General features: G+C 37.4%; 1 protein-coding gene across 3 annotated transcripts in view; it reads left to right on the top strand.

Moving 5' to 3' along the window:
• The window catches only part of lingo2 (leucine rich repeat and Ig domain containing 2), a 228,523-nt gene that overhangs the window by 64,079 nt on the left and 137,387 nt on the right, over window positions 1–27,057 (top strand). For all 3 annotated transcript variants that reach the window (XM_005919429.3, XM_005919430.2, XM_042219468.1), the window contains exons 2-3: window positions 2,208–2,280; window positions 24,654–24,759. The gene's annotated coding sequence lies outside the window, so the exon portion shown is untranslated. The remainder of the gene's footprint in view (window positions 1–2,207; window positions 2,281–24,653; window positions 24,760–27,057) is intronic.

The raw sequence follows: 27,057 nt of genomic DNA on the forward strand, positions 1-27,057 counted from the left end.
CCTTAGAACTGAAGAAGCTTCTCGGATGAGAGGTGAAACGTCTTCAAGCAACTTAAAGAAGTCCAGACGCTTTTCTTTGCAAGCTTCTTTGACTGTGTAGAATGTGGAGTCTCTGCTCCTCCTATCACCTCCACCTCCCTTCTTCCACTTTGGGATTGCTGTGCATAGCTGTGGTTGACTTGCAGTTTGCTATATAGTGTAGTCTCTTTTGGTTCTCAGTCATTGCTTGCCATTTGTGGCTATGAGGAAGGCCAAAAACCAAACTCAATCCCTCAAAACAACAGTCCACAAACCAGAGGGTGACATCATGGTAGCTGCTATGTCCACTTGTTTCATACAAGAGTCTTTAGACATGGGGGCGTGCTGGTGTGCATAGATATAATGGGGCCACAAAGCCAAGTGTGAGCCCAGTGGCAATTTAACAATTCTCAGCAGGTTGTGTTCAGGGAAGAGCTAAGATGGGGCAGTGAGTTGCTACTTGTGTGTGTGTGTGAGTGAGTGTTTGTCTGTTAGGTCTATCCTTTTGTGTGTGTTTGGCAGTGTTTCATTTCATAGTGAGAGTTCTGCTGACCTTGGCATACTCAAGACTACATCCCAGTGGTGTCTCATCCCTCTCTTCTCCTTCTCTTTCTCCTCGCCCTCTCATTCTTCCTCCGCACAAATCCCCTCCCAGGACCGTGCCTTTCTCCTTCCCTTTGTGAAAAAGAGAAAAAAAATAGCTAGCAGTTCCAGAAAAAGATGCCAGCATCTGTCTCACTTTAACTTGAATAATTTGGGAAAAGGGTGTGATTAAAACCGAGAAAATGTTTGAGTGCGAAGAATACAACAACAGGCAGCCAAGAAAAAATCATTTGGAAGTCTATGTCTTTAAAATAAATATATAATTAGTGTGGCTCTTTGACTTTTCCTGTCATCTCCATTTTTGCTGGCTCATACCTTTCAGAGTAAACCAGGCTCGAGATCTCATTAATTCTAAACATTGCTGTCAGAGAGGAAGAAATGCAGTGAATGGCAGATTGAGGTTTCTCTGTGCTTGTTATACTTCTCTTCACGTCAAATGCAATTCCATCAAATATATTAGTGATATTCAAGTGAAAAATATTGATGTGTTAGCATTTAGAAATTAAAACCATAAAGCTGCATTTTAACATTACTTCAAGTTGTTTGTTTGTTTCTTTTTTGGTTTACTGATCAAAATGTCAAAATTCCACAGTGAGAATGGCGTGTTTTTTAAAGTATTAAAATGACAGGGAGATGTATTTGATGCTGCAACACACAGACATATTTCTTGTGTTTAAAGTTCTTGGTTGACAGAAGTAGAAGTCAACCAGTGCTGCTTATGGGAAAACAACTGGCATAGCAATTCAACTGAAATGACAAAAATGGTTGTTTGTGTTGTTTGCAAACTGTCTCGCAATGGAGGTACATTTGTATACTGAATCCATACAAAATATCAGCAGAACACAGTTTTTTTATGAAGCCTGTAACATAGTGGTTGGTGGAGCTAGGCAAAAAGGATGCTCTTTTTACTCATGGAATATGTAATTTAACTGGTCTTTCTAAGTAACCCAGTAGTGAAAAATCAAAGTATTTTATCACACTGATTGAAAACCCTGTCTTATATTACAGTGATGCAGAACTGCTCATGAATACTAATTATTGCACGTCAATTATACCTTGTATAAATATTTGCTCCAAATCTAAGCAGTTGGTAAATCTTTATTGTTTCATGGAATAGACTGTTTAGAATGATCTCATTTAATTCTAATTCAACAGTGTGGATTCTGCTGCACAATGTAATATTAAAGTTTTACAAATTGAAATGAGTAGTTCAGAAATACTGAGCTTCTATCTCAGTGTATACAAGGCTTTAACTTCACTGTGATATTTTTTTAAAATGAATTAACTACTAATTTCACATTTTGCAAAGTTGTTTAATGCATTTCCGTTTATGTTATCTTTCCCTTAACATGCACAGAAATAACCCAGTGACTTGTATAAAGTCAAGGATCTTTCTGTACCGCACATCTTTGTGTTAGGGATTCAGTGTTTGCTCTTATTAAATGTGACATTGAGTACAGTGAGTGGATGACACAAGCTTCTTGCATGCTGACATTTCAAATGTTTCTGATGTGTCTGTCCTGTGTAATAACATAAGTCATTTATATTGCGTGTCCTTACAGAAGTCTTTCCTTTTTATGTTTCAGACTGAATCTGTGTAGGCACCTTTCCACTATCCTGCCAGCAAGCAGAAATGTTCTTTGCCTCTATTCCAGTATGGTAAGTTAATCTTTTGTGTCTCTGCTAGCATGAATAAATGTGTTCCACAGGGGAAAATAGCAGGGCTTCATGCATGACTTGTTGTGGATTTGGGAAACCAGGTGTTAGCTATGAATATTCTTATGAATACTCTTAGTGTTATGAATAGACACAGGTCAAAGATTTCCAGACTTACTGCTTAAAAGAAAATTAAAACAAGAATAACTTTAATTTTGTGAAACTGGTGTGCAAAACAAAGCTCTGAAACCTGACTCTTTGGTATTCTCATGTTGCTTGTTTATGTTTTTCTTTTGTTAATAAGAGAACCAATTTTGACAGTAAGAAACCTGTGAAAAAATGGAACACATACATACACACAAAGTCACCCGCAGGTGCACTGATAGCGGTTGAATCCGTGGGTGGCTTTTTAAAATAGGCCAGCGGAACACACTGTTATTTCACAGTAATCTGTCAGTAATCTGCTGACAGTCAGAGCAAATCTTGAAAAACAACATTGACTTTTACATTTCTCAGCACTGTAAAATGTTGCAATGAAGAACTAATGAGCGTCTGAAAATCTTTTTTTTTTTAAAAGACATGCTTTAATGCATCAATGTAAAGCATGTCAGCATTTTCTGCTATTTTCAGTTATTCTTTATTAAAATAGTGCGATTGTGGTGAAAAAATAAATAAATAAAAAGGTGCTTGTGGCTTGGGTTAAACAAGGGCTGATCACCGTGACTGAAACCCGAGGGCAAAAATACAGAACCATGAAGTCATTCTCTCCTACCAATCCCTGTCGTTGTGCTAAGCATGATAATTCCATGCTCAAAGGTCCATGCCAACTATTGTGCCAATCTGGCAGTACCAAATTATACTGGCAACGTTAGGGGGGAGAACACAGTGCGGTGGAACGGAAAGCAATAAAGCATGATGTTGCCAATTACACCAGAATCTCTTGGTAATTATATGTTTTGCTTAAACAACACATGTGGTAACCACTTTGATATTGTTTTGATATTGGATTTTAATTGCCAATGCAACTAATCAAACATGAAGTGGAGATGTTGCTTGAGGTTTGTGGGGATCTAGTAAAACTGTGATAGCTCTGGGGAGATTGACAAAATGGAACAAGTCATTGCTGTTTCTAGCCTGCAGCTACTGGCAGTGTGATGACAGTAAAAATGATCTATACCAACTGAAGCTTTGCAGACTGCTTGCCAGGCTTCAAATAAATACGACTGTATAACATAGAATGAAGGCGCAAATCATATTGTGTCTTCTTACTTTAAAAGAAAATCACATTTGGAATATTTGTTGTGCTGCTACTTTGTTGGATATTATCAAAGGAAATGCCAAAAGAGTGATGCCATCTTTGTTTATTTGTTTGTTCTTTTGTTCAGTAGCAGATATGACAAACAAATCCAATACAAAAAAGAAAATTGAAGTGAGTTTTACTAAAAGCTAAAGTTCTACTTGATTTGATTGATTATGAAGAAACACTTTTTCATTTGTTTGTGAATGGGTGAAGAGAAACTATTCAGCCATAGCTGGTGTGTATTCTCATAGCTTCCATTATTATTTTACAGGGATGTGACGTTTATCAAGCCAGTGACTTTATCGAAGGAAATTTAAAGTGCCAGCTCAAACAATATGTCAGTGGCTAAGGTAAATTAATAGTACTGCATTCTAACTTCTGTGCTTTTCAGTAGTGTATGTATATCGCAAATAAAAGGCTATTTAGTTAAAATCCCATTTGAAATTGACAGGAAATCTAAACAGTTTTTCCTGCATAAATAGTTTGGGCAAAGAAGTGTAAATTTAATAATCTATGTTATGTATATACACTTAAAACGTGTTTTCCCTGCAGGGTTACTTTACTAGTTAAAAGGCAACTTTATTAAGTAAGTTCACGATTTAACGTGTTCCCTAGTTAGTGGACTGGATTCCTTGTCCAACCGTATTTTTCTAAGCATTGCATTAATACTTTACTTTTCTGTGATTGGAAATGAATGCCTAGGAATGATCATTACTAAGACAGCATTTGTAAAGTTTTCTTTAGAGAAGAAAATTTAAAAAACAGAATTCTTATATGTTATTAGTGTTTCCTAGACTGAACAATCTTTCAAGTAGAAGCAATATGCAAAATGTGGTGAAGTTCAAATAAATTCAAGAGACTATGAATTTATATGAAACTGACTTCAAAGCTGAGAGCCGGAAGCCCTGGAGTTAAAAGGTTCTTTTCCTAATTGGCAATTCTGCTCTTTGAGTTTCTTCTGCTGAACACCTGCACTGCATTGTTTCATAAGCGACTAGAATACACTGATGTCAAACAGCATTTGAAAAATATAGTGCTCCCGTTGGTATGTTTGTACAATGAAAATAATACTAAACTGTCTGAACTAATGAAAAAGCAATAAAAATACTTCAAAAATACTTTCTTTCGAAAGATCAAAGTCAGGATTATGTATGGCTGTGATTTATTTTATGCACAGTCTCACAGGCCCACAGAAATGAAAATGAAAAGAATTACGCTGCATTTGAGATGTTTTGATAAACCTAAAATCTTGGAGCTTGCCCTTGAGGTCAACACTAACATTAAATGTGTTTAATGCCACCTGCTGCATACCCGCTCATGCAAACCTAACTCTCTCTCTCTCAAAACATCATCATCACTTTCCAACTTTATTGCCACCAGGGGCCCAGCAGTAGCAATGGAGCATAGGTTGCCATATCAGAGCCTCTTACAGAGAACAGACAGTCAGCAGCACCATACTGTTGAGTGAGGAGGTGGCAGAGCATGAAAGGATGCATCAGATGTTATGTAGATCAACAAATAAACCTGAATAGTGTGAGTAGGGTTAGGCTTTATATTCCCACCTGGCTTCATCTATTGGAAATAAGGACAAATATGTGACATATGAGATAGAAACATAGTGAGAAGGCATGTGTAAAGCAAAAACGGGGCAGTTAAATATACAATACATATTAATATTTAAATTCCCATTTAAAAAGTAGTGAAATACTTTTTTTGGGCTTTTTTAATGCACTCCTCTTGTGCATAATCAGTCACCTGATAACAGTGTTTCCCAAAACAGATTTAACACACAAGTGTAGTTTGTTGGTTGGAACCACTGACTATTGGGCAATTGTTCTCAGCTCTGACTTAGAAGTGAATGTGCAAGAGAAGTGATTATCGACCGTATCGATCTGACACAGTGAAATTTACGACTCATGCTTGCTGTGGTGTTATCTCAGATGTTAGTCTCCATCCTGGTGCTGCAGTGTCTCTGTATGTCTCTCCACTGACAGTGGAGCTGAACTATGTTGCCTGCTGGAATAGACATGAATGTGTAGATAGCAAATAAAGCATAAATTTGAGCTCATGTGATAACTGAGTGCAGCCCCATGATGACAATATACGGACGTCGTGACAACATGATCAATCAAGGACGAGAGTTGCAGCGGACATCAAGATTATGCATTGTTGGAACGTCTGAAATCACCCTCAGAGGCACATTTCAGCTCTGTGTCTGTTAAAACTGTATCAATCATCTGAAACCCCCCCCCAAAAAACATCTATTCATCAGATTGAGGCAGACTAGGTCAACGTTTGCATCCTAGCGTCTTCATATTGCATCAATTTAAGTTGGAACTAGAAACTGATAGATTGTGGGCCATTTGTCACAAGTAATTTGTGATACTTTTATCTCTGACTCTTTTATTGCCAAGTCCCTCCTCTGTCATTCTTATGCCAGTCGATTTGAATTCCCAGTACACTTGTCTTTTTCTGTTGCCAAGGCAATAGGAATGGGGGCTGTTGACGGCAGTGGTCGAATACAGACATTTGATTGGCAGTGCAATGTTCCAGGAAAGAGACACGGAAGTTATCTGAATATTAAACATAAGGATTAATCCTCATCATGTACTCCTGAATATCTTCAGCTGTGAATAGGAGCCAGAAAAGGTGTTTAAACGTTATGATGGAAGTTTGACTTAATTGAAGCGCATAGTTGAGAATCTATATACAAAAACTTGAGGGCAAATTAAATAGAGTCTGTGACACACAATTGGCTAAATCAAAAGTGTACTCAAAGGTTTTATACTGTCTATATAGTGAGGGGAAAAAAAACTGTGTAATGTGAAATAATTGAATTTGTGGTTATTCTAGTTGATATTCAGTTTAAATATATTATCATTTTATATATATTTTATATTATCATTTTTAAGAACAATTTCACAAATATTGTAGTGTTCGTAATTGCACAAATAACATACAGTTGATCAAACAGGAGTAGGAAAAATGCCTTACTTTGCTACCTTTTGACTGGACCTCTCTTGCAGGTTGATCTTTTAACAAGGAAGAAAGCACTTCACTCAATGATTTCTGCTACACTAAGCAGCAACGCCTTAAATAAGATGTAAGGGCATCTCGGTCAGGCGTCTAACTTCTCAGTCTTTGAAGCCATTGCTCTGTGTCTCATTTCCTGAAGTATTGATGTCTTTAAGTGAGCTTCCCAAGTGCCTGGAGGAAGTGGATGCTATATAGATTGCTTTGAGGAGATTGGGACACAGCTGACTGCTGTAGTTTAACAGTAGGCCCATGGTCGTTCTTTCGTGAAGCACTGGAATAAAAGATTTTTGGTGGCAAGGATACGGGGTTGTTTGAATAAAACTGAACTCAAAAAATAAGTAAATTAAAAAAAGCTTGGACGAAACGCAATATGGTTTAATCCCCACAACTAAAGATTTCTTGGGATTTGATTGAGCATGCATCAAGACAATATAGTTTAATACTACGCATTCATAAAACAAAAATGTTTATAGAATTGTGTACAAAACTGTCACTGATGATACAAGGTCATCTTAAAGAAGATGTATACATAAAAAGTTGATTTTATACTCGAGGTGCTTTTTCAAACAGATAGCAAAAAATGAACAGGAATATTGGATAGCTGCAGGTACATCATAAAGAAACATTAAAACCTGGAAACAAAGGAAGAATCAATACTGCTCTACAACATGCCATGCAGGGAATTGCACAGAGAGCCTGTGTGGATAGTTTTAAAGAGTCACTACAACAAGGAATAAATTGTGTGATGCTGGGCCCTTCTTAAAGGCTGGAGTGAAGATTCTACCTCTCTTTTCAAAATAGCAGTTTTTTGTTCTTTGATGTGACTGGTATTTATATTGAATATTACTCCAAAATGGGTCCAGTATACTAAACCCATTTTTGAGCAGTACTCAAGATTCCGGCTATAGGTTTAGATCAAAACAAAATTGGTACAGTGCACACTATACATTAACTTAATATTGGCCCAGAGTACAGCATGTAGCCTGTTAAATCTATTTAGGCGTGTTTAGGCGTGTTTTAAAAATGCCTTTATTTTGTATGCTCCACAAATAAGGTGATATAATTAGGATTTTCAAAATGAACTGAAAATCAATGCTTTTTTGTTTCTTTTATCATTTGTAAATGTGTTTTCTATTTATTCCCCTTAGATTGGTTGGATTTTCTCGTTGTAGTTTATTAATTATTTTTGGAGGATTAATTTAACGGGCATAGATATAAGCTAGAGAATGGAGTAAAATCCAAACAACCCGTAAGGAGAAGAAAATGAAACGTACTGAATGATTATTCACATTTCTATGTATTGTATTACCATTTGGTATTGCTATTATTGGCTCAGAACGGTGATCCTTGGAAACAAACTGTGGTTTATATTTCATAGAAAATAATATAAACAATACCAATCTTATCAGATATGTATAAAACAAAAAATAGTGTTTATTGGAACACAACATTCACATTTTTTTTCTCTTTTCCATATGGGAACTACATTCAACTGTCAGAATCTAAGGGCAACATAATGGTCTTACCCAACTAGATAAGGACTGACGTGATTACAGAAGAGACTAGAAAATAAGTGCTTGGATAAAGAAGCTGGGTGAGTGCTCCAGAGAGTGTAGGCAGCTGGAGTGCAGTAATTAGTCACCGAAGCTCTTTCTGGTTAAGGGGCAGCTGACCAATGGCCTTGCTTGCTTAGAAGAACGGCAGAGGGTTCTTCCCACTCTCAAATATGACTGTGATTAACATAAGCAATTACCTGCAGAAATCGCACCCCCTAGCTTCTTTTAGACAAAGAAAAATGAATTGCCTGCAAGGCATAGAGAGTTTCAACCATTGTTTTCCTTTTTCTTAATAGCTTCCCAAGGCTACTGTCGAACATATCATTTGTTTAAAATGTATCATCACCTTACCTCTTCCATAGTTCCTTTATATGCTCTTTTTAATTAATCATGGCAATTAATGGTTGTTTTTTTGAAATGAGAACCATTGACTCAAACAATCCTGAAACATGTTTTCTTCTTCTTTCTTTTTTTTTTTTTTTAACTGTTTCACTAGGACACGTGATCAGAGACAAAGCCCTTTGTGGATGCAAGCGGTACACTAAGTACAGCAGGAAGCCTGTATTACTTGCATAAATAAAAACAAGACAACAAAGCTTCCAGGTGATATGCAAAATCATTAAGAGCAGTATTTCTTAAAAATAGTCTCTACAATAAATAATCTTTACACCTATCAGGGCTTTGTGAGGGAATAATAATAAAAAAATGAAATAATCTCTTCCCTTGTTTCCTGTCACTTTGGTTGAGATAATGAGGCAACTCCTTGATTCTGTCAAAATTTGTTTATGTTCACCTCCTCAGAATTGGAAAAGTTTGAGTAGGGGGTGTAACATGCACATTAATGAGCATGTCGTGAGGATAACTAATGAGAACTATTTCTAGGATATAATGACACTCAAACTATTATTCATGCTACACTGTTTTTTAATCACCCATTTGTTCAGTTTTACACCTACATCAGCCTATGTATTTATACATGACTGTGAATTTTTGTGTTCTGTGTAAAACGGTGATGGGTGATATACAAATAAACCTTGTCATTATTTATATTATAATGACACTTTTGATTTGTAGTTTGATTTGTTGATGGTGTCAGTAATAACACCCTTATTGCCACTTGAGTACCCATGACAGGCTGAATTATCAAAGAAGTCCAAAAATGTTTTCTTGTCTGGAAGCATGTGAGCATACCTGTCAGAGCATGGAAACAGAAAAGCTTTACATTTGTGTGTCTTTTAACTTTCTGCCAGAGAGAATTACAAAACCATGCTCCTTTGAGGTAAGGCACAAAGGCTTTTATCAGCTCCTGTGTGGGCTAACCTGAGATTCCTAAGATCAAGCTAGTGTGTTAGGAGATAAAATAGTAATAGTTCTGTTACTTAGAGTTTTGCTGCTCCTTTACTGGTCTATTGGGGGATATTGTGGCTGATTACAAGGGCCACTGTGGTTTCTGTCATTACAACAAGTAAAAACTAAAATGAGATAAGAATAAAAAATAGCTTTATTTTGTCTGCTTTAGCACCTTCCTGTTCTTCTTTATAGCCTTATTATTGTGTTGTATGGTTCAGCCAGATTGGATGACTCATGCCTTACTGTGACATAAGAGGCTTTACGCTGACCCCATCTTATAAGCCAAACTAAAATAGAAGAGTTAACTAATTTCATACACAAAGCTGATGATCGTAATACTAAGATTTGAAAGGATGACACACTCAGAAAATGACAAAATGGATGGGATAATGTATTTATCCCTCTTTAGTGGCAATAAACACAACTCATATGCTTGCTTATACATGGGCTACATGCACAGCTTAACAAGATAGGACTGACAAACCGTAAGGCTACCAGTGAGACAGGACATAGCCACAGCACTAAAACATAGACACATAAACACGCACATTAAAAGGCCATAAATATTTTCTAGTGACTGTCAAAGATCTGTCCGACTCCCTTTCCAATAAAAAGACTGTCTGAAAATAAAGCTTCTCATGGCTGGTCAGCTTTGATTACCAGCTTTATTCTCTGCCTATGCTACACCAAGCAGTGTTCAGTCCATCTCCCATATGTCTCATGACTCACTGTCTCACGCCAAGGCCTTGCCAGAAGAGGGATATTGAAAGGATGCAGTCCTTTATTCGGTTTGTAATTGTCTCGTATCCATACAAATCAGTGTATGAGACATTTCATTAAATTAGGATACTAACTAACTGTGGTAACCCTATAATCAACAGTAAAGTTGTCCTTTTTTTTTGGTTTAGTGTTTTAGTGAAATGACAAAACAATTGTTAGATTTTCTCAAGATTCAGCACAGGCATGATAAATGGTTATAATTTTTGGCCAACTTTCCGTTTATTACCAGGTCAAATAATCACTTTGTCAAATATCAGAGTTTTAAACAAAATATTCTAGGACTAATTTGCAAATAATAGCATACCAGAAGGTTAAAATGACATTGATGGCCTACTTTCATCATTTTAACAATGTGTATGTGATGGCAAGTTTTAAGAAGTCTGCAGTAGATTGATGATCTAGCCAAGGTATACCATCGCTCTTGCCATTAGACAGCTGGGAACAAATGATAAAATGTTTGTTTCAGTGTATACCCTCATAATGCCCCTCATTTATATGCACATCATGTATATTCCCTTAAGGAGATTTAGTGGTGAAATGAGCAAGCATAAGAAAGTATTCAAAAAGCAAAGAAACAGTGGTATAGTCAGTGAGACAAAAAACTGGGAGGCTAGGCATAGAACAAAAGCAAAGATTAAAGCTTATTGTAAGCGTATGTGAAACACTGAGGAAGGACAAAAAGATCTGATGATCGAGCTGGAAAGGATGTGCAGCAGCTTAGGGTGATCAAGGAAAGAGATAGAAATGTACAAATGAGTGAAGAGAGAGTGTGTGAAGACAGAAAGAGTACTGTGAGAAGCTGATGAACGAATCAGGACATGTACAGAATTTGCAAGGAGGAAAATAAGAGCAGCTATGAGATGAATATTCGATTGTGATGATTTGATTGTGCTGTCCTTTTCAGCAGCTGATGGTGCAGGGAGGCTGCGATTACCCTGCAAAAGCAATTTATATGTCCTCTTTATTTTCTCATTGTATTTTCATTAAAAGGGTTTTCTTGTATGTAAAATTGACTCTCTCTCTCTCTCTCTCTCTCTATCATAAAAACAATTGAATTTTAAATTCAATTAATTAATTTTAGATTCAATTTAAATATGGAAAGGCAACCACAAATTTATGTTATGTTATACTAGACTCCCATCTATCTATCTATCTATCTATCTATCTATCTATCTATCTATCTATCTATCTATCTATCTATCTATCTATCTATCATAAAAACAAGTTAAGGATTATGAGGAGGAAGAATTTGTTGGTTTGCTCCTTATTTCAATGAGAACTGGAGCAAAGCCCTATTGACTTGACTATTACTATTGATTGTGAGGGCCATAATTTACTTTTGTTCCAAAGCAAGCTTTTCAGTCCATTACACTCAACTCATTGCGTCTGATCAGAACCAGCCTAAGTCTCAATCATCATTAACACCTGCCCGGCCATTAAACTGGGTAGCCAGATAAAAGGACCAAGATTATAGATTCTATCACTGGTCTTCACAACACCCTTGCTAATGATTTGTGCGAAGGTCTAATGGTTAGCATGGCAAAAGGCCACACACGTACAGAGTAGCAAAACGTTACAAGCTGGAACACTGGAACAGGTGTCAATGTGTTGGATTGTTTGTACACTCACCTTTGACATTCATTACAATCCAGAGCATTTAACTGGTCAGGGTGGCTATTGATTGTGCAGCTCAGTTTTTAAAATGCTCAGTCTCTCACATTTGCTTTTACATTTAAGTACTGACATTTTACCCAAAGTTTTTGTTTCTATTTTTTCTATTTTTATATTTATAAAAAAAGAAAGTAGCCCTTAAATATGAAAAATTACTATCATAAAATGGAGGATCACAGTTGGGGCATCTAATATTTTTCACTAGCTGGGCCCTCGTCCTCATTTTAGGTTTGACAGCATTTTAGTAGGTAAAGGTGATGCTTGGACATGAATTGAGCTGCGGTTTGGGGAAGGCCTCAAAGGGGACTGGCGACGGCTCCCGGGCCTGGCAGATCCCTGTGTACTAAATAGAAGTGAAGAAGGTAAAGAATTGAGAACAAGGAGGGAGGGTGAGGCACGTAAATGAGACTGAACAGCTTGCAGAACTGGGGGGAACCTACATAGATGACAACCGGAAGGAGTGCGTTTGGAGGCGTGGTCCCGCTCCTGATATTCCGATACATAATCTCCAATATGATTTACCTGTTCATTTATGCATTTATTTCCTGATGAAAAACAAAGTATAACTCCAAATAATAATTGTTGTTGAATTCAGGATTCACATGGGTCACAATATATTACTACCAGTAAAAAATAACTATCAAAATTGAACCTCAGGACATAATCAGGACAAAAATTAAGTTCATGAGTTCATTTGCTTTACTGTTTTATATCACTGAAGAAGATTCAGGCTTAAGCCATGACTATTTCTCTCAGCCAAATCCCTTGCTAAAGAAATACATTTGCTATTGGGATGTAAATATTTACGTTTTGAAGAAGAACATCTGAAACAGTAGTATGTAAATATATAATACAATTATTCACACTTATTTAATTAATACAATTACAATGCAGTTTAATTAAATGAATAAAGGTTGTTAGAAAGCTGCAGGTAAATTGTCTTAAATTTATTCACAAAGAACTGCAGAAACAAGAATACTTGTAAATCAGACATACAATGAGTAAGCCTATTTCTCCTAGAACTTTTATATAATGGCATTGTACACAATGGAAAATAACAAAAACATAAAAATCAAAATAGGAGGATGTTTCTCCCGTTAGTAGTTCCCAGCCATTGATTTACGATGTAGTTTGACTTTTGGTGCAGTGAAGATTCAATCCTCTATTGATTCACCAAGTGTCAAGTTCTTGTCAGTGGGGCCTACACCATTTCCTGATGCAATGCCTTGGCAGGGTGAAGACTGAGCAAATCAAATAGACGTTGGAGAAAGCAGGAGGGAAACTGAGGTTATTCTATGTGTTTAGATGTGGGCAGTGGGAGAAGGAAGTAATATCACTAATTAAACAAGCAAGCAGCAACAATATTGACTGTGTGGCTGGTTATTACATTTCCAGCTATTCAGACATATAAGTTTAAAAACTAGGACAGCAATAGGCAGCTAGTCATTATGAAGGGACCTACTGTCGAGGCTTGGCACTGCCTGCTAAGCTGCAGAGATTTAAAAGGCACCATTGACACTGGGGGAAAAGTTGAGCGTGGCTAAGCTTTATACAAATATCCTCTGATGTAAATGCTTTGTTTCGATTCTCTCAGAAACAGAAGCTTATAGTTGTTTACAGGAGTGCAATGTCAGTCTTTCTTGCAAGCCATTGCAAGTACTTTTATTTTACTGGGATATTATTTAATTTCTTTCATTCTCTTTCATTATGTCAAATGTACACAACACAAACGACAGTAGAGACCGGCCTCCTTCAAATGTGTTGTCCATTCTCTGACACTTGTATGCACCAGAATGTGTTGCTGGCATGTGGGCTGTTAATGCTGCATTATTGTTCTATAAATGTGAAGTGCCACATGCAATAACTATTCATTTTAACCCACTAGTGGTAAATGCAAGATGTATATGTTGGGAAATCACTGTGTAACAGCACAAGCGGTAAACATTAGTAATAAATTCACCAGTGTTCATAGCTTGATATTTGAAAAATAGACACTTAAAATCTAAAAGGTCAGCATCTAAATTCAGTCTTGTTAAATAAAATAAAAAATGTTGACATCCAGTAGTTAACAAGGAAGAGAATGCACCCATTAAAAGATTATTAAAATGATTGTATAGTGACAGTTGTTTAGTCACTGCTGAACATAGTTTTAAGATGATATATTGTTAAAATGCAATTTACAATAAAGAAAAAAGCTGCAAAACTACTTTCAGCGCACCAAATGAAGACCATTTTAAATAAGCGTTTTACTTTCAGTTTCACTTTCATTTTAAATCAGAACTTGAATGAAATGCCAGTTGTTTGACCTTCTTTTTTTAATGTAGTTCATAGCTTTTGTGGAAAACAAGCACCATATTATTCACGTTATCACGGTCCCACAATGAAACTTATGAATTTGTTGTGGGATATAAAAGAGTTACACTATGAAAGTCAAAATGTTGGAATTAGGACTCCACAGTCAACTGTTTCTCTTATCAGCCAAAGCAAACCTCATTGCTTGTGGTGATAAGCCAATTGATTTCCTGGACGAAGGAAACTGGGGGGAAAAAGGGACTTTAAATAAATTTAACAGACATGGGCCAATGGATTTCTTCTCTATCTTGTTAACTTACAGATGCACAACCTTGGGTCTCACTGTCAGCTGTCTTTGATGGCAACAACCACACTGTACTGAGAGTGTAGCCAAAAAGTACCTGTCTACATGGAAGGCAGAGAGAAATCAATTAAAAAGGATGCCGATAACGTCTGACATTTCTGCTAACAACAAAGAGATTTTTATCTATGAGATGATTGTTTGAGCAGTGATGGTTTGATTGGACTGTCCTTTTCGACAGCTGATGCTGCAGAAAGGCCATGATTATCCTGCACTGTTGAAAAAGCAAATTATATGACCTCTATCTTTGTCATTGTTTTCATTATAAGTCTAAGGAGCTTGGATGTAAAAGATTTTTTGGATGTAAAATTTACTCTCTGTCTCTCTCTCTTTATATATATCTATATCTATCTACCTTTCTCTCTCTTTATCTCTCTCTCTCTAATGTTTTTGAAAATTCAATATTTAAACTTGATCTAGGAACACTACCTCCATCTTCTCATTTTTTCCCCCATAGTGGATATTTTAAACTGTTCTTTTCAAAGGTCTTTTGATACAAAAGTGCAAATGCTCAGTCCATAGGCATGAGTCCTTTTTTTCCTGAAAAATGGAATTATACAGGGGGAAAAAGGACTCAGGACTCAGTTAACTAAACTGTGGATTCCAGAAGACAAAGTGCTGCATAAATGGTAGGCATTTGTGTGAAACATGATGATCATAGACATGCTTAATTGTTTGTGGGTGAACCAGATGGGTAAAGTTGAAGCAGCAGACATTTCCTAGGGCACACAAATCAAGAGCAACTCATTGCTATATGAGGCACAATGACCCAGGCATACATGCAACATGCCATGTTGAACATGTTTAGGATTTTTCTTTTGTAACAGCAGCAATTGCTTGTCATAAAACAATATCATAGTCAGTAGTACAGGATAAATTCTAGTGTCATTTAGAGACAGATTTCTTTCTTAAAATATTAAATAAAACATTCTAATTGTCCAGAAATGAACACTCCATCTGCTTCATTGTCACCCATGAAATTAAATTTTCACAAGACTAGCTCTTAGTTGATAAAAAATGCTTGAGAAACAACAGAATAAAAGCACTGGTACATTATTTCTTTTTACATTGGTTGGTCTTTTCATTTTGGTCAGTTTCCTCAAATATATGCTCCCCATATGGGGTGCAATACTCTCAACACAAACATGAACACTCGAGTGCCAACAGTTTTTTAAATCAGAATCAGAATCAGAAAGGGTTTTATTGCCAAATGTTGAGCAGGTTTACAACATTAGGAAATTGCTGCGGTGCTTCAGTGCAAACATACTGTCATAAATTGCGCTTAAATAGACATGAAAAAATAAAAGTAAGAATAAGAATTAAAAGTGCTACGTAGAAAGATATATACATGAGTGCAGGTGGTGATCAGTGCCAAAACATGGAATGATGCAGTGAACACAGCGTAGGGTCATGTGTTAGTGGTGGGAACAGTCGTACGTTTATTGTTCATGTGTCCAACAGCAGAGGGGAAGAAACTGTTCTTATGGCGAGAGGTTCTGGTGCGAATGGACCGGAGCCTCCTGCCTGAGGGGAGCAGGTCAAACAGACTGTATCCAGGGTGAGAAGGGTCAGCTGAGATCCGAGCTGCACGCCGCAGTGTCCTGGAGGTGTACAGGTCCTGCAGAGATGGGAGTCTACAGCCAATCACCTTCTCAGCAGAGCGCACAACACGCTGCAGTCTCTGTTTGTCCCTGATAGTGGCTCCAGCGTACCACACGGTGATGGAGGAGGTGAGGATGGACTCGATGATTGCAGTGTAGAACTGCATCATCGTCCGTGTTGGCAGGTTGAATTTCTTCAGCTGCCTCAGGAAGTACATCCTCTGCTGGGCTTTCTTGATGACGGAGGTGATGGTGGGCTCCCACTTCAGGTCCTGGGTGATGGTGGTACCCAGGAAGCGGAATGAGTCCACAGAGGTGATGGGGGTGTCAGTCAGGATGATGGGGGGGAGTGGGGGGTGGTGTTGATACTTCATATCAAATGAACTATAAGCATTGTTAGTGTATTTTTTTTAACAATTGTAACTAGTAGGTGTCAAGCATATGACAAGCTTTTTATATCATACCTGGGTACTATATACATGACATTAGCAAATACTGAATCATCACTGTATTATTACATCAAATCTTGTAATGTAGAATACATAGGATGCTTAAATAGGGGATTTGTGTATAAACATTGCTATTTGTTCATTTTAGATGTAAGCTCCTAGTGTTTTTACTTTTCCTTCTTATTTTGATCATCACATTCTCATAGAGTTTTTAGTAAACAAGACGTTTGCATCTGACTTCTTCATTCTGTCTTTTGTTGAGTTTGTGTTCATTTGTCTCCCTGCATGCTTTTGGTTATGTCTCAAAGCATTATAAGTCTAATGATGACGTGGAGAAGCATGATGAGAGACAAAAAACATGCTTATGTCTTCTTTACACCATTTGATTTGTTGTAAGATCGGGTGCTTTTGATGATTTCTGTTACCACAATTTTTTGTATTTCTATTAACACTGAAATGGACGTTTTTTGTTTTTAATTGTAATCAGGCCCCATCTTATCTTAATGACCTTGTAGTACCATATCACCCTATTAGAGCACTTCGCTCTCGCTCTGCAGGCCTACTTGTTGTTCCTAGAGTATTTAAAAGTAGAATGGGAGGGAGAGCCTTCAGTTTTCAGGCCCCTCTTCTGTGGAACCAGCTTCCAGTTTGGATTCGGGAGACAGACACTATCTCTACTTTTAAGATTAGGCTTAAAACTTTCCTTTTTGCTAAAGCATATAGTTAGGGCTGGACCAGGTGACCCTGAATCCTCCCTTAGTTATGCTGCAATAGACGTAGGCTGCCGGGGGATTCCCATGATGCATTGAGTTTTTCCTTTCCAGTCACCTTTCTCACTCACTATGTGTTAACAGACCTCTCTGCATTGAATCATATCTGTTATTAACCTCTGTCTCTCTTCCACAGCATGTCTTTATCCTGTCTTCCTTCTCTCACCCCAACCAATCACAGCAGATGGCCCCGCCCCTCCCTGAGCCTGGTTCTGCCGGAGGTTTCTTCCTGTTAAAAGGGAGTTTTTCCTTCCCACTGTTGCCAAACTGCTTGCTCATAGGGGGTCATATGATTGTTGGGTTTTTCTCTCTATCTATTATTGTAGGGTCTGCCAACAATAAAGCACGTTGAGGCAACTGTTGTTGTGATTTCGTGCTGTATAAATAAAATTGATTCAAATTGAATTGTTAGTTTTAAATTCACAATACTTTTGTTGTACTACATACTACTGAAAGCTGATTTTGATCTGTAATCGGATACATGAACTCCACTTCACTACACTTTGTAGTGGATGGAGTGTTATCCAATATTATGGCAGAGAAACAATTAAAATATATAAACAAATAATCACTTAATTTACCACCATTTGAGGCACTTGAATCGTAAGCCAACTACTCACCTGGATTTCAGCCCTCAGCAATTCAGCACAAACTATTTCTGCTGAACTTCTGGATGCATTGCTAAATCCTTCCAAATCTTCCAGCATTGAAAAAAACCTCATGTGAAGTGGCTCATGAGCATTGAGGCATCCAGCACAATGCACTGTGATATTTCCATAAGTCTTTTTTTTTTTTTTGCTCAATCTGCTTCCATGAAATCCTTTTTGATCATGTGCAATCCCTCCTCAGTACCTGGCTGCTGACCATTTTCTACACACAAATGTCCATTTGGAATAAAGAATGCAACCGGCATGGTTCTGCTTAACATTTCCAAACCAGACAAACTGGGCTAAGATACAAGCTGTTGAGCACGGGAAAGCTAATAGTTAAGCAGAATGGTAAGGATTATACAGTCAAAGACAAGTTGCTGTTCTAAACACAATATAATGCGGAGGACAGCACATCTGCTTTTGGTTTTGTTATCCGAGTTATTTCCTCTTGTTCATTCTGGAACCTTGTCTTAGGCTTGTTATTTGCTTTCTGCTGTTTACCACAGGGCTGTTGTGAAGGAAGTGTCCAATTAGCTGTGGATTTGGTGGCATGTGCTATCACATCAGGGCTCACTGAGTCTCGTGTCTTCTCTGGCTTAGTGTGACAGGATGTGAGGACTTCTGGCCAACAGTTTTAAATCACCTCCCAGTCATTACATGTCTGCAAGTAATTAAACAAAAGCAATTCAGAGATTTAGAAATTGTGTCCCACTGTGTGTAATCACACGCAGTGGGACACAATGCAAATATAATACTTTAATTTATTATATGTGACACATGTAAATGCATGAACCAAAAAATTGATTCTTTAATCCATGAATTTACCTTTTAGACCACATTCCTACTTCAATTTTAAATATGATTAATCTTTTTTTATTAACCGATTAAATATAACATGCATGGCACTGTCATGGTCCTAGGGTTCAGTGCTTTAGTTTTGTTTTTTAGATATTGTCTATTAGTTATTTTCAATTCAAAAACAAGAGTAAAGTTGTAAAGTCTAAAGTCTAATCCACATTAAAGCTCAATGTTTGAGTTGAGTTTCTATAGTCCTGCATTTGGGTCTACATCCTGCCTGCCTCACAGCCATCCCCTAAGAGAATGACAACTAAACGACAGACCGTGTTGAATGCCATAATTTAGGAAAATCCCTGAAGCCTGATTGCTTCAGTTGCCTGAGATTTCCAGCCTGCATGCCTGTGAACTGGCTCTTTCTTTTTCACAGTTCTTTGCATTTACTGCAGCTGCAAACCAGGTTCTTGTGGTGGATGCAGCAGCACACCATCTTCTCACCAGCTTTCCAATCACAAAACCACAAAAAGGCATGAAACGTGGAGCTCAGCAGCAGAGAAAGATTCACCAGCCAAAGGACTTTAGACTGGGTCTTCAAACTTTGATGCTGGCCTGTCAGAGGCAATGCTGCTCTGTAGCCTTGTCAGCTCTTCATCAGGCCCAGCCTTATCGTTGGTGGGGTTATAGGAAGGAGGAGTGGATCCAGCTTCCAGAAGGAAGCAAGGCTCCTGACTATGTTGCTCCCTTATACAGCCCTTGGACGGCGTGTGCCTTGCTCAACCCCAGCTCCTTCACATTGTGTGCATTGTGCATCATCTGCATGTCCTACTTAGCAACCCTAGCCTGGGGCCGCATGACATACCCTGTCATGCGGCCCCAGTAGCATGACCCTGAGTCAGTGTGTCCTGTGTTGCCTGAGCTTAATCCAAGGAGTCCCTTGTGAGCTGAGGTCAAGCCAGTGGGCTGAGCCCAGGCTAGTGGGTCCTGTGTCGCCTGAGCCCAAGAGCTCAAGTTTGTCTCCACATGCCAAGAAGACCAAGCCTCCTGAAGGATGCTGCCTGCTCAATTATTGCCAGATTCCTGCCAAGTCATTGAAGGGTTCTTGTTGCTGTTGTCAGTTCTCAGATAAGCCTCCCATGGTATTCCATCACCTTCACCGCTGGACTCCAGAGATTCTCTTTCAGTGCAGTTGTTGGCTTCTAGAGGGTCCCCTTCGATGCTGTTACAACCACCACAGGGATCCCACTTGCTTCGTTATCACTGGCCTCCTGCTCGATCAGATGAGCTCCACCTCAGCTGCTGGTATCCCACCCTGCCTTGTCACTCTGTCTTCTAGAGGGCTTCCATCTTCTTCATTGCTGGCCTCCACTAAAGCCTCCAGAGGAGTCCCATCGCCTCTTCCATTACCAACCAAGGCGCCTGAAAGCCTCCATCTTCACTGCTGCTGGCACCCTGCCTGGCATGCCGAAGAGCTCTGTTTCCTCAATTGCCGCTTGGTGCCAGCAAGGACTCCTGAGAGGTCCCGTCATGTCTTTTGCTGTTGGGGGACAAAAAAAATTGGTGTACAACCAGTTCCTACATACTTCCTGTTTAAAGGGATCTTTTTCCCTTCCCACTGTTGACTGGTGCTTTGCTATAGGGTTGTCTTTTTAATACTTTTTAATATTCACTTTGTAATATTATAGGGTCTTTACAACACTAAAGCAAAAAAGTAAAGGAGAGTGGGCCAAAATTCTTTCACTATGTTGCGAAAGACTGATAAAGGCATACAAAAATTATTACCTCAAGTGAATGCTACTGGTTCTGCAAGCTATTGAATCATGAGATGAAAAAGAATGACTATACAAGAGAGTAGGTTCACACTATCTTTGGTTGTCTCACTGCAAATTGTTCAGAAGTGACCTCATAAAAAACGTCCCAAGGTTGAGAAACTGTAGGAGTCTGAGTCAGGCACTGTGTACTGCAAGCAGTCATGCAATAAACATTTGTTTTGGGAAGACGCTGGCATCATTACACTGGGGTGGACACTGATCTCTCAGCATGGGGCCAAAGGGACACATACACAATTTTTTAGCAGGATATTTTCCTCCCTTCTTTAAATACATTTTTTTTAAAGCTGGTGAATTTCCTTCATCTTATCTGTGTCTGTTTAGGTTTTAAAATACTGATGCTTTCCTTACAAACCTTTCCTTTTGATTCCTTTTTTATGTACACTTGTGCACACGGATAAAAATGAGACCAGAGGTTACCACCTTTTATAAAGTGGCAATATGAACATATAGCCGCTCTGCAATGTCCAATTAAGTTGCAAAATGTCAACTGTTATAATTTCCATTGGCTTTTTATTATAAACACTAACTAACAGTATCATCTATTATTGGCAATGCAAATGCATTCCTTTTAAAATGCATTTAATATAAATTATTTTTCACTGATTATTCTTCAGTCCAGTCTCAGCATGCTCTCAACGTCACTTGGAATAACTGAAAAATCTATGCGAGGTAAAACGTGGACACACTAGATATTGATTTGATTGATTTTTTTTTATGTTTACTGCTCTTTGCTTGAAGTTGATTAATCAATGAAGAAATGCTCATGACATGTTTTTAAGCAGTCATACTTTAATTTAGTGTCTAAAATTAAGTGATCTGTGCTGTATGTTAAATTCAACTAATGTATTTGTAATTTACATTGCATTAGTTATTAGAAAAGGTACTCTCTGGATTTTTGAGGTAATGTACATCATTTATGATGCAGTAAACCAAACAAAACACAAACTAGATGCAGAGTTTGTATTAAACCTCTAAGGAGTTTTCACTATAATCAGCTCTTTAATAGTCCTCAAAAGTAACACTATAAAAAGACAGTTTCAAGTATTAAATTAATCATACATTCTGTAAAAGGAAACTTGTTTTCGTTTGCGTTAATAATATCAAACAGTTACAACATTTGCCTTGATTTTTGAAGTTGTATGTAGGAAACATAGTATCACAAAAGTGAGTGAGCTGTAGCTACTGTGCGTATTATGAAAAAAATAATAATAGGAAAATTTGATATGATTATAGTCAATGCCAGTGCATATGTTTAACCATCAAATGTACATTTGGACACAATGTGGAGAGAAGACCAGAAATCTTTGTCACTAGTGTTCTTGTTGTGTGTGCAATGTAATTGAGATTTGCACAATAGTACTATACCTAAAAGCCTCATTTGGCACATTTATGTCATCAGCTCAGTTCAATGTGCAATCTTGGACTTGTCCTTTGTGGCTGCTTACATTAAGAAAAAAATGCGGCTTGAGCTGATTAACAGCGTAACTGATGATGACTGCTCTCGAATCTGGCTGACTTCAGACTTTGAAATCTACAAAATAGAAATTTGAAATAACTCATGCCAGATGAACAAGTGAACCAAGGTGATAAATTCTGCAGGGGAGCAATGATAAACTGGGTAGGTTTAAGGAAACAAGCAAGTGATTGAACGTTTGATTTCGTTCCACTTGTAGCTGTGGGGCTTCACTGGAAGGAAAGGACATCATGCAGCAGCAAAAAGCATATAAATTAAATAGCCATCAATTTATGGTTTGGGAAAGATAGTTTATCATCTTTGAAAAGCAAGCTATTCATTGGCTCTATTATTTACGTAACAAGGACAAAAAGACTGAGGTGAGTTGAGCCTTGTTGACAGTGTGGCCTTTTGTTCCTGGCGAGGACAGTTGCTAGATTGAATTGATCTGACTTTAGAGCCTAACGTTTATCTTGGTCAGTCATATCTGATCTTTGGTTGTCAGGTGGAGATGGGTTCCTTGAAGAAATAAACTGCTTGGAGAGCTAGTGAAGGGTCTGCTTTGTCTGTATACTATAGTGGCAGCATATCCAAATCAGCCAAAAGTGTATGTTTCTCGAATTAGAACAATTTTAGATAATAAAATAATTAAACCTGTAGAAAAAAGTATTTATCCCCATGTTACATGCCATTAGACTAATATGATAAATAATAAACGATGAACTTAAAAAGATATTTATTTAGAGCTGTTTAAGTTCAAATTATTAATATTGCACCAAAGTCGAATAGAAAACACTCCATTACTTTCCTCCAGTCATATTTTCCATGGATAATTTCCCATTAGTTCACTTCTCTCCAAGAACTTCCCCACAAATACAACAAACAAACAAATGGGGAGAAAAAAAAACAACTACAACAACAATTTAAAAAACAAAACAAAACATAAAAACAACTTTCACTTCTGCTGGCACAGTTTCAGTTCAGTACAGTCACTCCACTTTGAGAGCTGTGAGCTGATCCTTTTGACTGTGTCTTTTGCTACCTGGGCCATTTCTAAACCAGAGATCATAATCCTCGAAGGGCCCTCATTAAGTCTTTGCTCCAATTAAGCCACACACATTTCGCCACAGCACAATTGCTTTGTACCACAGCACACAAATCCTTCAACAGTGGATTAGGCTGTTCAGTGGGTGGGATGAAAATAGCAGCGCTGGTATGTCAGTGGAAGAGGTGAGCACTCCTTAAGTGTCAGCAGCCAAGGGAACTATGTTAGAGGTAAAATTAACCTAAAAACTTCGTCATAATATATGGCCTATTTAAATATCTCAAATGTGGCTTAGCAAGTGGAATCACTAAGCAAGTGCTGCTGAACTCGAATGGTATGTGATTTCCACCTAGCATCAAGGTCATTGAGCCCTAAATGTTTTATCTTTCACTGTTTCATAATCTGTTATTATCCAGTGGATGCATTAATGAACATAGTTAGATATATTGTTTTCACTTCTTAACCGCTTCATATTGTACATTTCTTCCATTTAATAAAGAAAAAAGAGTGATTGTCAGCAAGATATTTCCCCTTCGTTATACTAGTTCAGTCTTTAGCACTGGAAGTGCCAAGGGGGTAATTTTGACCATGTTGGCATTTTAGAATTTCTGTAGCTCTGTTAGATCAAAATGCCATAAAATCATATTTCCTCAATTTTCCTAAAAGGGTATTATTCATCAAATATTTAATTTCATGGTATGAGATCAAAATATTAATCATTTCTACCTAGAACCACTGAGGAGATCATTTTGACCCCATAGAAATTAAGCTAAAACCACTACTGCAACTCTGGGTTGCCTAGCAACATGATTATCAACTATAGTTTGTCAACTATAGTTTTACATATTATATTGGCCATTAAAAAAACATGACTAATTTTGGAGTATTATCATTAACTAAGCTTGCTGCTCTCAGCCATTCATGACCAATGAAGCAATGACAACTGCAGATTAAATAGACAGTACAGAAAATAGTAAATATTTGGCTCCCTGCCTTTCTGTGAAATAGAGTGACAAAAAGTCAGCTCTTCTAGTGTGGAGTTATCTTAAAACTGTTGCTGATGTGCATTTTAACATTGTACAGTCAAGTAAGGCACATTCACTATCTGAGGCTGCAAAACTGAATTGCATGCGCTCTGCAAATGCTGCTCACTTGTCTTCTCCAGCTGAAATGATGGCGTAATGAGGCATTCTTTGGCAGCTGTTTAGGAAGAAAAAAGATCAAGTTGACCAGGCAAGGAGAAAGATATTGTGCGTATGTCATACTAGTCTTTTCTTGGCTACCATCCGGGTGTGGTAGCTAATGTACTTCCTTGGAGTGACGTTTCTTCAAGGGTGTTTATCCTGGATCGCTGGGCATTTGTGGATGCTGACTCGTTGAAGTCATGAGCTCTTTCACCATGTCTGCTCTGATTTGTGTTTCTTTTGTTTTATTTCAGACCCTGGAGTAAGTGACCCGTGCATAGAGTCACACTACACGTTTTCCACTGGGTTTCTGTGCTTCTACAACAACTTATGGACATTTGATATTGGGAAGCTAACAAGGTATGTCACTATAAATCCATGTCTTTCTGTAATTGTGAATTTTGATATAAAAAAACCTTTTTATTTTATAATATAATATATAATATAATATTTTATAATATATCACAGATAATTAACATGTTTGCTATCCCCAGCTTACACTTAAAATCAATTTTCAGCAGCTTTCACGGTGCATGTGTGGTTTTAGTTACATTTGAACAACAAATTGATGACGATCAGCACTGATCTATGTGAGATTGATCTGACTCTGCACCACCATTATTTAACGGTCCTTAAAATGCGAGGGATTGTTTCTCCCTGAGATTCCATTTTTTATTCATAAATATAGAATAGTGGACATAATAGTTTTAATTTGCCTCACCAAATGTGTTTGCAGTCATGGTAACCCACTGCCATTACATAAGACGTTAAAAGGAAAGGAAATCATCATTGCTAAGTAGTTTTACATAATTTAAAGAATTGCATTTGCATTAGTGGAATTGATTGGAAAATTTCAGTTTCCTTTACAAGCATTTTGTACTGGTATTGGTTATTTAACTTAATTTAAGATTTAAGCCAAACAGGATTCTAGATTTGAATCCAAAATGATGAGATAGTCCAGTTTATGGAAATGCCTGTGTACTTTCAACACAAGACTTACCTCAATAAGTATATGGTATATATAGTATATGGTCAAGACATAAAATATGACATATTAATAATACTGCTCCTGCAGGGAATGACTCTGTGGGTATCCACCACATCTAGCAGTCTGCATAGCCTCAAATGCAAGTGCTGTATGATTCTGGTCAGACCCAATGTTTTGGGTGGGGGGGTTGGTTTTTTGTTTTTTTACCATTTGTCTTTGATGTCACTTTTTCAATAGATGCACTAAGAAAAAAAATGGAACTGGTTGGAAATTAATGTGAAGGCGAAGGACTGTGCTGAACGACGTGAGGAAAGAAAATATGTCCCTCCGTACTCCCTTGCAGCCGTGAGGCATAACACAATTAGACTTTAGATTGTTTTTTCCTCCTTCTGCCCATCTGATTTCTGCTCTTGCCAGACTATTCTCTTTCATCTGCTTTATTCCTCTGTATTGTCATAATGTAGCAGACCCTGAGTGCTCTCACAGATCACTGGTACAGCTTATCAGTGAAGTGGTTCTGCTTCAAATTGGGTCCCTTAATTTAGTCTTTCTGCATTCATTCTCAGTATTAGACTTTCAGGCAGAAAAAAGATGGTAGTGGCAAAGAGGTAAGATAAACATACTTTAGGCAGAACAATCTAGAATACTACATGAAAATGTCATGCAGAGTTCGGGAACTAAGGCAATAAAGAACGGTGTGTTTACAGTTCTGAACACTGAATAAGCTGTTTGCTTTCTGAAACAATTGTTGAGATCAACTATTCAGATCAATATATTTGAGAGATAAGTCAAGGGAAAGGCTTACATCAGGTAAGAGATTAAAGTGCTGTATTTTCTTCCTACAATATCTGCTACTTACATATTAGTGTAAAAAAATAAACTGGTTATTAGCCCTTTTTTTCTTTTAGGATATTTTTCATTTATTACATGCATATGTAAATATATATTTGGTTTACAATATTACAATTGTACAAGTGTTCATGTGCCTCTCCAAATATATACAATATAAATTTATACATCAGTTAAGAGTCCACATTGGATTTAGTATTAAACTTGAGCATAACATATTTAGAATCCTTTCTTTGCAATTCCTTCTAGTACAATATCCTCAGTAAATTCTAGTAGGACAAAGCGCAGGAAACATCTACATATACATTTGTATACATCTTAAGAAAATAATGTGTTTGTCAATCTTGGTAATCCTGCTAAAATTATGTAGGGTACAGATTTAAACGTAATATAGACACTCAGACAGTAATATAGAACAATATAGATCATATAAATTTACCAGAGGTTTAAATGTAACACTAAATGTTACATCCAATTTCATTTAAGTATTTAAGTGAAATTGTCATACTGTGTGGTTGCAGCTGTGAAGTGAGTTCAATGGATTGGCTTGTAATTTTTCCTGGGATTAATGAGTATGTTTACCCACTGGCTACCACACAGAAATGCTCGATTCTCTGACTTGTCAGATTTTGATGTTTTAACATTCCTAGTGCAGCTGTCTCTAAATTTACACATGAAATAGTTTTTAGGCATTACTCATGGATATGAGAGATAAAACAATATTCATCTGTGGCTACACTTTACTAGAATGAACTTAAAGGCATGATTAAGCCATTAAGGCCACATCTGCCAGCCTATTTTTTTTTAATTTGCACAGAACT

This window comes from Haplochromis burtoni, unplaced genomic scaffold (assembly GCF_018398535.1).
Source record: "Haplochromis burtoni strain Fernald_Lab_line unplaced genomic scaffold, NCSU_Asbu1 Contig_33, whole genome shotgun sequence".
NCBI classification, from domain to species: Eukaryota; Metazoa; Chordata; class Actinopteri; order Cichliformes; family Cichlidae; genus Haplochromis; species Haplochromis burtoni.